A 13,324-nucleotide genomic window follows, 5' to 3' on the forward strand; every position below is an offset into this window, starting at 1 on the left:
TCAGGTCTGACCAGATTGTAATACCTGCCCTTCTGATAGGAACTGCAAGGCTATCCTTCAAGCAGATCGGGGTTCCTGGAGAATCCCAAATAGGGGAAAAATCGGAATAATACCCAATCCCCCATCTACATCTCACCTTAACCCATACCTCCAAGGCAGCCCTTAGTACCTTCAGTCGTACTCTCTTAAAAAACCTTGGCGCCCCAAATTTATACAAGAAACTCTCCTCACCACACCCACCCTCTGTCCTAACCATTTCACCCAATAATCTCCCCCAAGATGATTCCCCCGGCTTAACAAGTAGCATCCTAATATTTTTGAACTGAAAGGCTACAGAATACCACCTAATGTCGGGGAGAGCCAGCCCCCCTCTAAGAAGCCTTCGTCTTAGCTTTTTCCAGGACAGTCTAGCACCCTTATTGGCCCAAATAAAACTACCAATTTTGCCTTGAATTCTATCAATACCTTTGCTAGGGAAGGACAGAGGAATAGTATTAAAGAAGTATGTCAACTTGGGCAAGATAACCATCTTCACAAGATTGACCCTACCATATATTGTCAATGGTAGATTTCTCCACCTGGCAAAAATACGGTCTATCTCGTTACAGATCCTAGTAAGATTAATCTGTGGGATCTTGTCCAGATCTTTCACAATAATGACACCTAAATATTTTAGTTCTTCACTTATCTGTCCCTCCCAATCATCAATGTTCCAACACATTACCTCCGATTTAGAGGTATTAACAAGATAACCTGATAACGTGCCGAATTCAGCCAATAATGCTTCAGTTCTTGGTATAGTCTCTTTTGGGTTATCTGTGTATAGCAACAGATCATCGGCATAAAGGGCCAGCTTGCTACTATATTGTAATGATTTAAAGGGGGTAATTGAGTTATCCAATCTTATGGCCTGCGCCAGTGGTTCGATATAAATATCAAACAGCAGGGGTGAAATGGGACAACCCTGTCTTGTTCCTCTTTGGATGTTGAAACTCGTTGTCAACAAGCCATTCAGCAAGATCTTTGCCGAGGCACCCTGATAGCAGTTTATCATAGTCTGGACAAAGATTGGTCCAAAGCCCATCTGCCTAAGAACTTCCCACAAATACGTCCAACACACTCTATCGAAAGCCTTGGCCGCGTCCAAATCGACTATAGCCAATGGATCCGACCTAGCCACTGCCAGGTCTATATTGCCTATTAGTTGCTGTGTCAGCTCCTCAATATACCTTCCAGGTACAAACCCCTTTTGATCGGGGTTAATTAGGCTAGGGACAAATTTAGCCAATCTCCCTGCCAGAATACCCATAAAGATTTTATAATCGGTATTCAGCAGGGATATTGGTCGATACGAATCCGCCTTTAGGGGGTCCTTCCCTGGTTTTAAAATAAGTACAATAGTAGCTTCCTTCCAGGTCTCTGGAACCCTTCCTGTTATACTATATACTGAGTTAAATAACTCACGTAATACCGGGACCAGCTCGTCTAACAGCATTTTATAAACCTCGCTTGGAAGTGCGTCTGTGCCCGCAGCCTTATTGTTCTTACATTCGATAATTTGTACTTTAATTTCTTCCTCAGTAATTGGGGCATCCAACACCCTCCTACTATCTACAGTCATCCCAGACAATGATTTACTTTCCAGCCAAGCTTGCAGATGTTCTGAGCTGGGGGATATTTCCTTTTTACAAAGCTCAGAGAATAGGGAAAGAAGACAAGCCTGTATATCCTCTATATTGCTTGACTTCTTCCCATCTTAATTTATAATTAATTCATTAATACAATTTTGTGAGCGTTCTACTCTTGCTTTCCAGGCCAATAGTGCCCCTGCCTTTTCGCCGTATTCAAAACTCTGCATGCTTTTACTCAACCATTGAGCTCTACACTTTTGATCCAGCCTTCCTCTATACTCCTGCCAGGCACTCTCGAGGTCCCGCAAAACTTGCATCAACCTATCAGGATTCCCTTGATTAATCAGATCTCTTTCCTGCTCTAACTGGCGGATTCTCCCCTCAATATCCTGCATCTCCCGTGCATCCACTTTATTCCTAAAACAAATACGACTATGTAACATCCCCCTCAGATAGGCCTTAAAGGCGTCCCACACAAAACTTAAAGAGGTCGAACCAATATTCATGGAAAAATAATCCAATGTGGCTGCTTTAATATCCCTCACTATCTCGGGATCAGCCAACATTGATCTTTTCAATGTCCACCTATATTGTAAATTATGTGTTTTTCGGGAATAAGAGAACAAAATAGGGGCGTGATCCGATAGATGACTAGAGATGACTGATATATCCGTCAAGTTATCTATACTGGGCCTATCGATTAAAACATAGTCTATTCTTGACGAGTGACCATGTTTCTTGCTAAAAAGGTAAATCCTTGTGTATCTCCCTTTTTTGCCCTCCATACATCAACTAGTCCTAGATCACACAACATGTTCTTCATGGCTCTACGCACACGTGTGGCCCCTATATTGTATCTCTGATCAGACCTATCTTTCTGAGGGTCAAATAATACATTAAAGTCTCTTCCGATTATTAATGTGGTGGTAATTTCCATTAATTTAGATTGGAGTCTGCAAATATATGTTGGGTCGTCCATATTAGGACCGTAAAATGAGGCGCAGGTCACCTCTTGCCCTCCAAAATCTAACAAAGCCACTATCCACCTCCCAGAATTGTCAGACTGGACTGATTTTATAGTACAACCTGCCCCCCGTTTTATCAATATTGCCACTCCCTTACTATGAATTGTATGTTCAGAGGAGCAGAAGTATTTCACCCAGGGGCACTTTACAAATATACAGCAAGATTCTTCATAACTTAAATGAGTTTCCTGAATAAGGCAAATCTGTGCAGGAGAAAGTTCCAAATATTTTAGTACCAATCTTTGTCTGCGAGAGCATCTTAAACCATTGACATTCCATGAGATAAATTTTACCTCCTTAATCATCCCATTTATACCTGCCATCAAATCCAACCCCCAGGGATGACAATCTAATACTAACATTAACAAGCGAATGAGGATATATGTATTTTTTATTTTTTATTTTAACCCACTGCTCCCCACCCTGTGCCACCCCCCACTTTCCTGCCACCCACCCAGTAATCCCAGTGAACCCCTCACCCCATGGGAAACCCTCCCTACTAATAGGCAAGCCTTTTTGGCCTCAGCCCGCTCAGGCACTTAACAAAAACCAAAAAAACCAAAGTGAATAAAACTGACTTAGAAATCAAAGCTGTACTCCCGCTGACACGGATCCCTCCCGAGACCCCCCCCCCTTCTATGTGTCTCCCCCGCTCTTGATCTTAACAATAAAGGCATCCACCTCTTCCACTGTACGATATTGGTACATCTGATTATTCCACATTACTCGCAGTACCGCAGGAAATCTCAGTTGAGCCTTGGCCCCCAGACTATTCAGTTCCTCCAATCTCCTCCCCAATTCCCACTGCCTAGTTGCCGTGATGTTGGATATGTCTGATCTTATTAAGAAGGAGAAAGGGGTTGAGGCCTTAGAGCCTAACGATCCTTCTCTGAGAGCCAAAGACAGAATTTCCTCTTTCACAGTATATGTCAAAAAATTAACCAGAATCTTCCTGGGCTTCTGCTTAGTCAACTTCCTCTTAAATGGACCACGATGTACTCGCTGTATCTCCTTCGCTAGATCAACATTGGGGGAATTCTTCAAAACTGTCTCTTTTAATAGAGAAATCACGAACCCCTTTATGTCAGTTCCTTCCAACGCTTCTGGAACATTAATAAGCCTCAGGTTGTTCTTCCTTGAGTGATTCTCCAGGCGCTCAATGTCATCTCTCATCTCTTTATTCTGGGCAACTAACTTTGTCATATCTGCCATAGTACTATCAAGAGCCTCTTTAATTTTAGGTACCTCAGACTCTAATACTCCAGTTCTTAGAGAGACATCCTCAAGTTTTTGGGCTAAATCCACACAGGATGATTGAATCGCCGCCTGATTAGTCTCTGAAACTGTAAACCTATTTGCCATCTCTGAAAATCTACTAGCCATTTCGTCTTTAAGTGCCAATAAAATATCTGCCAATGATCTAGACCTGGCTCCTGTCTCAACAGACTCCTCTATGATCTGTTGTTGCGCTTCCTGCTCTTCTTGTGTGGGATGGGTGTTGGGTCAATGATTTCTTGTGGCTGAGCCAGCGGGCACTCCACTGTGAAAACATGTCAGTTCCACCAGACTTTAATTGACCTGGGAAGCTGCAGGTTTGGTGGGGCAGGACTCTTCCTCCTAACAAAAGTAATTCTGTTTTCCCCTAATTAACCTCACTACATACACCTAGCTGGTTAACATATTGTCCAACATGGTAAGTTTTGCTTGCCAGGCTGCATTTCTTTCCCGACCCTTCCCTAGAAAACAAGCCTTTCTCTGTAGCTCACCTTAGTCAGACAGATGAGCTTGTCCACAGGCTGTTATGCAATTTTAATTAAATTATATCTCAAGCATAACTTAAATATTTTTTTAATCTTAAATAGGCAAATCATATTATTATTCAGTGTCCCTATGAAGCAATAGTTCATGCAACCGTATTACTTTACCACAATGTAACCACTACATTATTCCAACCATCATCATAGGTAGATATTTAAATTTCTATTTAGTTGGGTATATGATTTCTTAGCACTGGCGTTGTAATCATTTCAAATGATCAAGTCATTCATGTTCTATGGTCTTGGAAGCAGAAGGAAAAACATCTGTCATTTTGCAGAACGGATATTTTGCATGTTTCTTTCTGTATTTTTGGTATATTTTGTTATACGCCTCTTGTCTTTGCATGTGGTGTGGGTCAATTAATATATCTAAAACCTCGCTTGATAAATCATAACATTTAGCGCATGCAAATATGTCCTACATGTAATATAATTCATCCTGCTTAGGGCTATAAGGCATGCTGTAGGAATGATTTGCATATATTGCATATAGTGTCTGTGGGAATGGCACACAGGTTGTGTGCCATGTCGTGTTTTCACATTTGTCCACACTATTTCACGCAGCCAGAAATGGCAGTCTGGATGGGTCCCTATGATGGCATAGTACATGCAGCAGCCCTTAGGGACCCTCTTTAGTAGCCAGTGTCCTAGGTACCAGGGGTACCATTGACTCTAGGACTTACAGGTGTGCTAAAGGTCTTTCAATTGGGGAACAATAGCACATTTACCTTGTTTTTAGGGAAGGAGCACTGGCACTAGGGACCTGGTTAGCAGGAACCCAGCGCAATTCAGTCACAATTGCATCAAATACCAACAAAAAGTGGGGGTCACCATGTCAAAAAGGGGCACCTTCATGCAATGAGGGTATACCTCTCAAACACACGCATAATATGCTTAAAATCAATAATTTCAATGTGAAGTATACATTTTACACATTTTCCAAAAATACTTTTACTCTCTCTACTGTTTCTTCTTTCGCTTCTTCAGGAGCAAGTAGGACCATGTAACAAGTACAAGTATAATACTGATTGTCACTCTTCCAAGCAGCAAATTCACAGTAAAGTTTCCAGTGGATTTATAGCCTGGTATTTGCAGGGAAAGCTGAAAATGGTCACTTGGCCATCTCTTTGGTGATGTCAGTTTCTTCTTTAGGATTTCTCACGAATCAATCAGGCTTGATGTTTGCTTTCAGCCAGCATGGAGTGATCATCTGATGATGGAGGTATTCACACTAATTTTACTTACCCTTGAAATTCCCACACTTGGAACGGGGTCCCATTATCTGTATTGATTTCACAAGGTCATGGGAGGCTAAACATCTTTTTCTAGCTTAGAGAACATTATTTCTGTTACATGCAACCCCCAATCTTCACAATAACTAGCAAGGAAAAGGTGCTGACCAATTCATAGTCTTAGGGCTTGATTACAAGTTTGATGGTATAGGAGCTGGCCGCCATGCCAGTACCACGCTCCCACACCACCAAACTCGTTCACCGACCGCCTGCCAGATTAAGAGTTTTCTCCTGGTCTAGCAGGCAGTGCTTTTGTGGTCCTAGGCGGTGAGCCTCAGAAAGGCACCGCAATGGGAACGCCAAAGCAAGTTCCTGCACGGCATTGACTGTTAAGTCCATGGGGCCCTGTAGAGCCCCTTTGTTTACTCACTGCCACACTTTCATGATGGGCTCCCCGCTATGAATACTGTGGCAGTGAGGAGACTCATAATATGCTTGGTGGTGCCGTAGAGGCACCGACAAGCATATTACGGGCCTCAGACTACTGCGTCACTGCCAAACTCATAATAGGGCCAACCAACAACTGGATTTGTTTGGAAGACTCAGTTTACATTTTATTTTTATAATTACATTTTGTTTTAGGTATATTTTAAAGTGGGTTGTAAGTTATGTTGTGGGTTTCGATGGGTGTTTATGATGTAATACATTTCAGATTCATCAAAATTACCCACTAATATATGATCAACTTCTTTGACTTACTTGTCTGCAACATCTGATATCATAGACCAAGGGATGTTGTTAAACCAGGTAGAGCAGGGAGAGGGGGTGTTGGCAAACACTAAATTAGATTTGATCTTTTGAGAGGGGGTGTTGGTAAGTACTAAATTAGGTTTGATCTTTCCTCAGGGACCAACAAGTCTGTCTAGCTACTTTTGATTCTTTCCCTCGTGCGTGTATGTGTGCATCACCTAGTGATGATAGTTATTCCAGTTGCTGTTCAAAACCTACATGATCTCTCTGGTGCAGTTGTTTCAGTCCATGGTTTTCAATTTCAAACATATGCTGACGATATCTAGATCCTGGTTTATCTCTGTCAGTCTCTGTCTGACCGCTGGATTATTACTTCTAGTTCACCTGATGTGAAGACCTGGCTGACCTTCAATAATCTGTCCCTAAATGTAGGCAAAACAAAGATTGTAATGTTGGGGATAGAATATACAGCATCATTGCAATTTAACTAACTCTAAACATTTCAAAGTACAGTGCTCTGCTAAGATGGCTGCCGATTTAGAATCATGTCTATCATTTGGATCTACTTCTATATGTCTATCAAGACTTATTCAGTTCCATCACCATACCACATCCCATCCCTGTGCTCTGCTACTGAAATCCAAATTGACAACTACCAAATAGTGTTTGATATATGCATGGGGTAAACTATTTAGCATGGCCAGTGCTTAGCTCTAGACTCTTCTCCCTCATTCAATAAGCCACTTAGCCATGTTGTCAAGTTGTAAAGGTAAGCTCAAACAGAATCTACTAAACATGGCTGCTTTGCTGAATAAAACTAAGATATTTCCTAGGTTTTATTTATTTTTTATTGGTTTTAGTTATGTGGTTTGCCCATGTTGCTGTTGCATCAATGCTTATGTAAACTTTTATATGTTACTTTGTTGTTTGATGTTCGGCACCTTGAAGCTGGATGTCTTGCTGATTTTTGTGCAGCATAGCAAATAAATAAATATTACCTACTTGCATACATTTAAACAAATACATTTTGTATTATTTTAATTAATTAAATTTACTTTTATACCTTAATTGATTATTCCTTTTTATTTTACCTTTATTTTTTAATTCTTTTAAAGGAAGTTTGGAGTTCATGTGTTTTGGGGTGTGTGAGTTATAACTAACAGTAGTATTATGCGTCATGTGGTATATTTGGATTATGTAGGTAGTGTTTTAAATTCTTATTAATAGCTTTTCAATTTGATGGTTACATTTTAATTTTTATGTTTGATGGTTAAACATTTTGATTAAAATAGTTTTTGGGGGGTCCTTCATTTCATGTAAGTTTTAGTAAAGTATAATTACATATTCTGTTCTGGTTTTATGTTTTATTTTATTTATAAACTTGTTGGTTTCAAATGTAGTTTTTTTAATAGTTTTAAATTAATTTGCGGTTTACATTTTTTTTAAATATATTGTTTTCGAATTGAATTATATTAATGACAGTTTAATCCATTATTATGTTATTTTAGTATGTTTGCAACACCATCTTCATTTATACATTTTCTGGAAGGTTTTGTCTGAGTCATGTGAGAATAGTAAATGACATCCAACTGATTTATGCACTTGCCCCCAATGTTTGTAGGACTGGAGTTGCCCTCCAATTTATGAACTTTCCTTGACGTATTAAAATAATAAATTTACCCACCCCCACACCACACCATTGAATGCACTTTATCCAATGTTTATTAAATTGAAGTTAGCATAGTAGATTTGACTACCCAGCCCCCAGTTTATGCACTTTTCCCAATGTTTGTCAGACCAAATAGTAAACCTAAACCCACTCAAGTTAATGCACCTTTGCTAATGTTTGTGGGAGTGGAGTTAGAATAGTATATTTATCCCCGACCCCTAATGTAAACATTTTCTCCAATATTTGTTAGAGCTGGAAGGGTAAATCGGTTACCCTCCCAATTTCTGCACTTTCCCAATGTTTGTAAGGCTGGTGTTAAAATAGTAAATCCGAGCCACATTAAATAATACGTTTTTTAATATTTATGGGAGAAAGTTAAAAGAGTAATTTGTTTGCATTTCACTTTCTGCACTTTCCTCAAAATTCGTGTGACTGGAGTTCGAATAGTAAATCTGCCCCCTCCCAATTTTTGCACTTTACCGAATGCTTGCATAGCTGGAATTAGAATAGTAAATCTGTTCCTATCCCATGTATGCATTTTTTACAATGTTTGTGGGAGCGGAGTTAAATATTAAAACTGACCCCCTCCAATGTATGCACTTTCCCCAATGTTTGTGGACATGTAGTTCGAACAGTAAAACTAACCTCTTCCTTCCAAATCCATTCCCTGACCCAAATGTTTCCAGCTCTGGGGTTAGTATAAAAAGTTTGATCCCTTCCCCAGTTTTGTCAGGAATAGGGACATGAGAACGTTTGATAAAGCCTTGATCCACAGGAATTCATGAGACATACTGAAGAGACAGTTATGAATAGACGAGAATATAGACTCTGGAGGGATGTTCAGTGATGGCTGGAGCACAGAGGACTTAAGGAAGATTTCCAGGCCAGAATAACAACAGGACCAATCAGTACAAGGCCCTGAGGGAAGCAGGCATTTCCAGGTGAGTTTAAGAAGCAACAGTAGTACTGGTCAGGAGCCTTACAAGTACTTCTGCCCTTATTTATGATGGCTTGCTCCGCAGTTGTGCCACTTTTTTGTAATGCAACAGTGGCGTAAACAATGCGTCACACTGCTCCCTATTTACAAAGTGACGCATCTAGACAGATGAGTCACTTTGTAAAGCCCTGCACTACATTATACCTGCATCAGATATAATGTATGCAGGGTGGGCATTCCCACATAAAAAAGCCTTGTAGGAGTGGCGCAGTGAAATCTATGAGTTTTCACTGCTCCACTCCTATGACTTGACTCCGTCTTAATCCTTACGCCTGCTTCTAGCAGGCGTAATGAATGATGCAGGGACTTTTACATGGGATTCGCCCCATGTGTAATGGCACATTGCTGGAGTTGCATCAGTTTTACAGACACACTCCAGCAATGCGTCATTACTGCACCACCAGATACGTCAGGATTCCTCATGTATCTGTGCATTCCTAGCGACATGGAGCCCCGATTTGTAAATATGGCGCATCCATGGTGTTGCAAGGATGGCACAATGAAAAGTGTTGTATTGCTGTTTTTCCGCAGTAATGCAACACTTTTCATAAATGAGGCCCTCAGTTGTGTGGTTACGTGTTCATAGTATGACCACTGTTCTGCCCTTGCTGCACCTTTGTTGCTTTTCCTATTCCTTCCCAGTTTCCTCCTTGTCACAGGTACCATTGGGCTAAGCACATATGTGCTCCTATACATATCGATTTTATTGGACACTCTTTACTGTTAACCAAAATGTCTTACTCTGGCATGCTCTGGTCCTGGGGTCATCCTGTTTCAACAACCGCTTCACATTTAACAGCCATCTCCTCCAGTTTCGAGGTTTTCTGGGTTGTAAAACAAAATTCCCAGAACTCCTCTCGTTACTAGCAGAGATTTGGACAAACATATTGTTCGATGAATGTGTGAGCTGGGTTCCCTTTTACCTGATGAGATGTATCTACCTGAGACACCATAATCCAATCTGGGAGATGTTGACTATGTATGTCTCTCTCGATTTTTTTTCTCCGAAGATAGCTCTGGTTTCCAATTCCAACTAAGGTGGGCAGAATTTGCGAAATTGCCTTTCGCAAAATTTCGCGAAACGGCAAAAAATCTCCACGAACACGCGAAATTTCACGTGCTCGCGGAGATTTTGGGCTTATTAATGCGTTACTGAATTTGACCTTCAACTCGGTCACTTGCTTTATTTATAGCTGTAAGTGCTTCCTGTTGAGGTTTAATTTTTGTGACAGGAGCATCGTGCCAGAAGGAATCCTGCCCTGCATATTTATCCAAGAAGATGCCACCGTTTTGTGCAATACCTCTACTCAACTGGAGTACTTTTTACTGGCTAATCAGTAAGTGCTACCTCGGTGGGTAAATGTATAGTGCTTATCCTACACTACAGCTGCATAAAGGGCCAGAAGAGTTGTCTCCAGCGACCATGTGTGTCTGTAACTTTTGCCACCGTGCCGATGGGCGCCGGGGTCCCTCATAGTGGGGAAAGGGCGGGAAGACGTTGCACACCGCTGGTGTGTGGGCTGGAGCCAAATGGCAACGCTTCTATGCAGTTCACATGCCTCTTGTTTATAAAGGGTCAGAGACCGACCAGAGCAGCAGATGAGGAGACAGAACCTCTTGGTGTCAGGAACTACACGGGGATTGCGCTCGAGAAACTCATGGATGCACAGACCTCCATCAAGGATTACAGCAAATTGTTGACGGTAGATATGGGGAGAAAGCACATCTGCCTAGCCTCCACCGTGCTCACAAATCTTTTGTGCTGATTAATGCGTTACTGAATTTGACCTTCAACTCGGGCACCTGCTTTATTTAAATCTGTAAGTGCTTCCTGTTGAGGTTTAAAATGACAGGAGCATCATGCCAGAATTAATCCTGCCCTGCATATTTCCGTTCCGCCGCGGATTGCGGAAGTTTTGACATTTTCGCGTTCCGTGTGGAACGCGAAAATGCCGAAATCTCGCAATTTCCGCAAGCGAAACAGAAATTGTCGCCCACCCTTAATTCTAACCTAATCTCATGGTCCTTCTTACGTGGAGGGAGTCTTTGGCGACTTAGCTGCCCGTTCTCCTCACTTCCGGTGGCACGATCAGCGTCGGCCATCTTGGAAGCGGCGGACTAGTCTTTTTTTCTTTCTCTGCTGCACTACACTATAAAAGGAGTAATCTTGCGCTGCCGCGCAGGAAAGCTGTAATTTGCTGCTTATTTGACTAAGTGCTAGTAGCGTGTGAGTGGGGCTACGTGCTGCACTTGTTTTACTTTACTTTTTAATATCATCGGATCTGGGGTTGTTGGGCTCACGCAGTTTTGTGTTGTTTTATTGTTAAATAAACTTTCTTACTGTATTTTAATTATTCTTCTGTGTCGCTCTCCTCCCCGGTCTACCGCAGCTTGTGCTGATTGCGTGAAGGGAGTCTTCGGCGACTTAGCTGCCCGTTCTCCTCACTTCCGGTGGCACGATCAGCGTAGGCCATCTTGGAAGGGGCTGACTAGTCTTTTTTTCTTTCTCTGCTGCACTACACTATAAAAGGAGTACTATGGCGCTGCTGCGCAGCGGACGCGCGCAGCGGGCATGCCGGCGGCACGCCAAAGGCAAGCCCGTCAGTGCCCGTCCGCGCCAGTATGACGCTAGACTCTAGACATGCTGTCTCTTCTAGGAGGGATATTGTGAACTACACTCGGGAGAACCAGTTACAGTTTAGTACCTTTGGGAGTGGGTGTAAGCAGGCTTGTGGGTTTGTTGTTGAGGGCCCTTTTTGCTGTCCATTATGTGGCTTTCAAGCCACACTTACTCTGCCCCTGCGCCACTGCCCGTCTAAGCCCGGGATGCATACAAGCATATTCAGTCTTAACTGTCGCTCATTAGTTAAACACCATGCAGATATTTTTTACCTGCTGGAGGAGGCTTCCCCGGATGTTCTCTTTCTTACGGAGACATGGTCCTCTGATGCCACAACACCTGAACCCGGCCTTGCGCTTCCTGCGGGCTATAGTATTCTCTCACTGAATAGAGCATCTAGGGGGGGTATAGCGATAATTTTTAAATCTTGCTATCCATGCTCCTTTATTAAGCAGTCGGTTATCGGCTGTGAGAGTGCAAATTTTAAGGTCACCTTGAGCCCGAATTATACTCTGTCTGGGCTACTTGTGTACCGACCTCCAGGGCCTTCCCTAGGTTTCAGGGAGGCCCTTGTAGACACGGTCAACACACTGGCAGTCAACACCGCTAACTTCACGCAGAGCTTAGTTTGTAAAATATGAAGTCCAGGTGCTCAAATTTTTGTTGGAGGCCACACCCACTTCCTCCGGCTCCACCCACTTCCTTCACTAGCTCCACCCACATCCTTAACTGGCACTGCTGAAAGTCACATGTAATACCCAATCTGAATTTCAGCAAGGGAGCCTTCTCCTGACCTGTAAAATGTTTGAAAAAGAGTAAATCAAAAGTGCATTTAAAGCACAATTTTGGAATAAATTAGCTAAAATGACTAATGCATTGAAATGGGACACGTGAAATATTCCAGTGCTCTATGTGCAGATGTGGGGAAAGAACAATTCTGGGGTAAGCCATTTTTAACTAATCTAGTCTAATTAGTCTAATTGTGTGTCATGAGTTAAGCAAGCACTCAAGCCCTAAACCGAGGAATGGTCACACATAAGCCCTCAGGCCAGAAAGCATGGAAATATCACACATAAGCATGTAGGCCAGAAAGCATGGAAATGTCACACATAAGCACCCATGCAATAAGCCGTGGAAATGTCACACATAAGCATCCAGGCTAGGGCTTGGCCATAAACCGTGGAAATGTCACACATAGCATAGGCATCCATGATCCGGGCCATAAACCATGGAAATGTCACATATAGGCATCCAGCCGGGGCGTGTACATATGCCCCCATGATTGTAATGGGGCCTCCCCTTCCCCCAGGAAGACATTCTTTAATGGAAAAATATCAGTTTTTTTGTCCCATTCCCTCAGATCTACAGATATTAGTTTTTTTGGTTCTGTTTGGAACAGCTTGGTTCTCTCTTGTGTGTCTGTTCCTTGTATCGCGCATTAACCGAGCATCAGCTCTATATTGTACACTCTAGATATATTGGCTGACCCAATATCCCTCCTGTGGATGGGAGAACTCAACTTGAGGATCCCTAGCGGTCTTACATTCAAGAATCACCCGATCCCACAGAGTACTAGATGTTTC

The sequence above is a fragment of the Triturus cristatus genome, chromosome 1_2 (assembly GCF_964204655.1).
Source record: "Triturus cristatus chromosome 1_2, aTriCri1.1, whole genome shotgun sequence".
NCBI classification, from domain to species: Eukaryota; Metazoa; Chordata; class Amphibia; order Caudata; family Salamandridae; genus Triturus; species Triturus cristatus.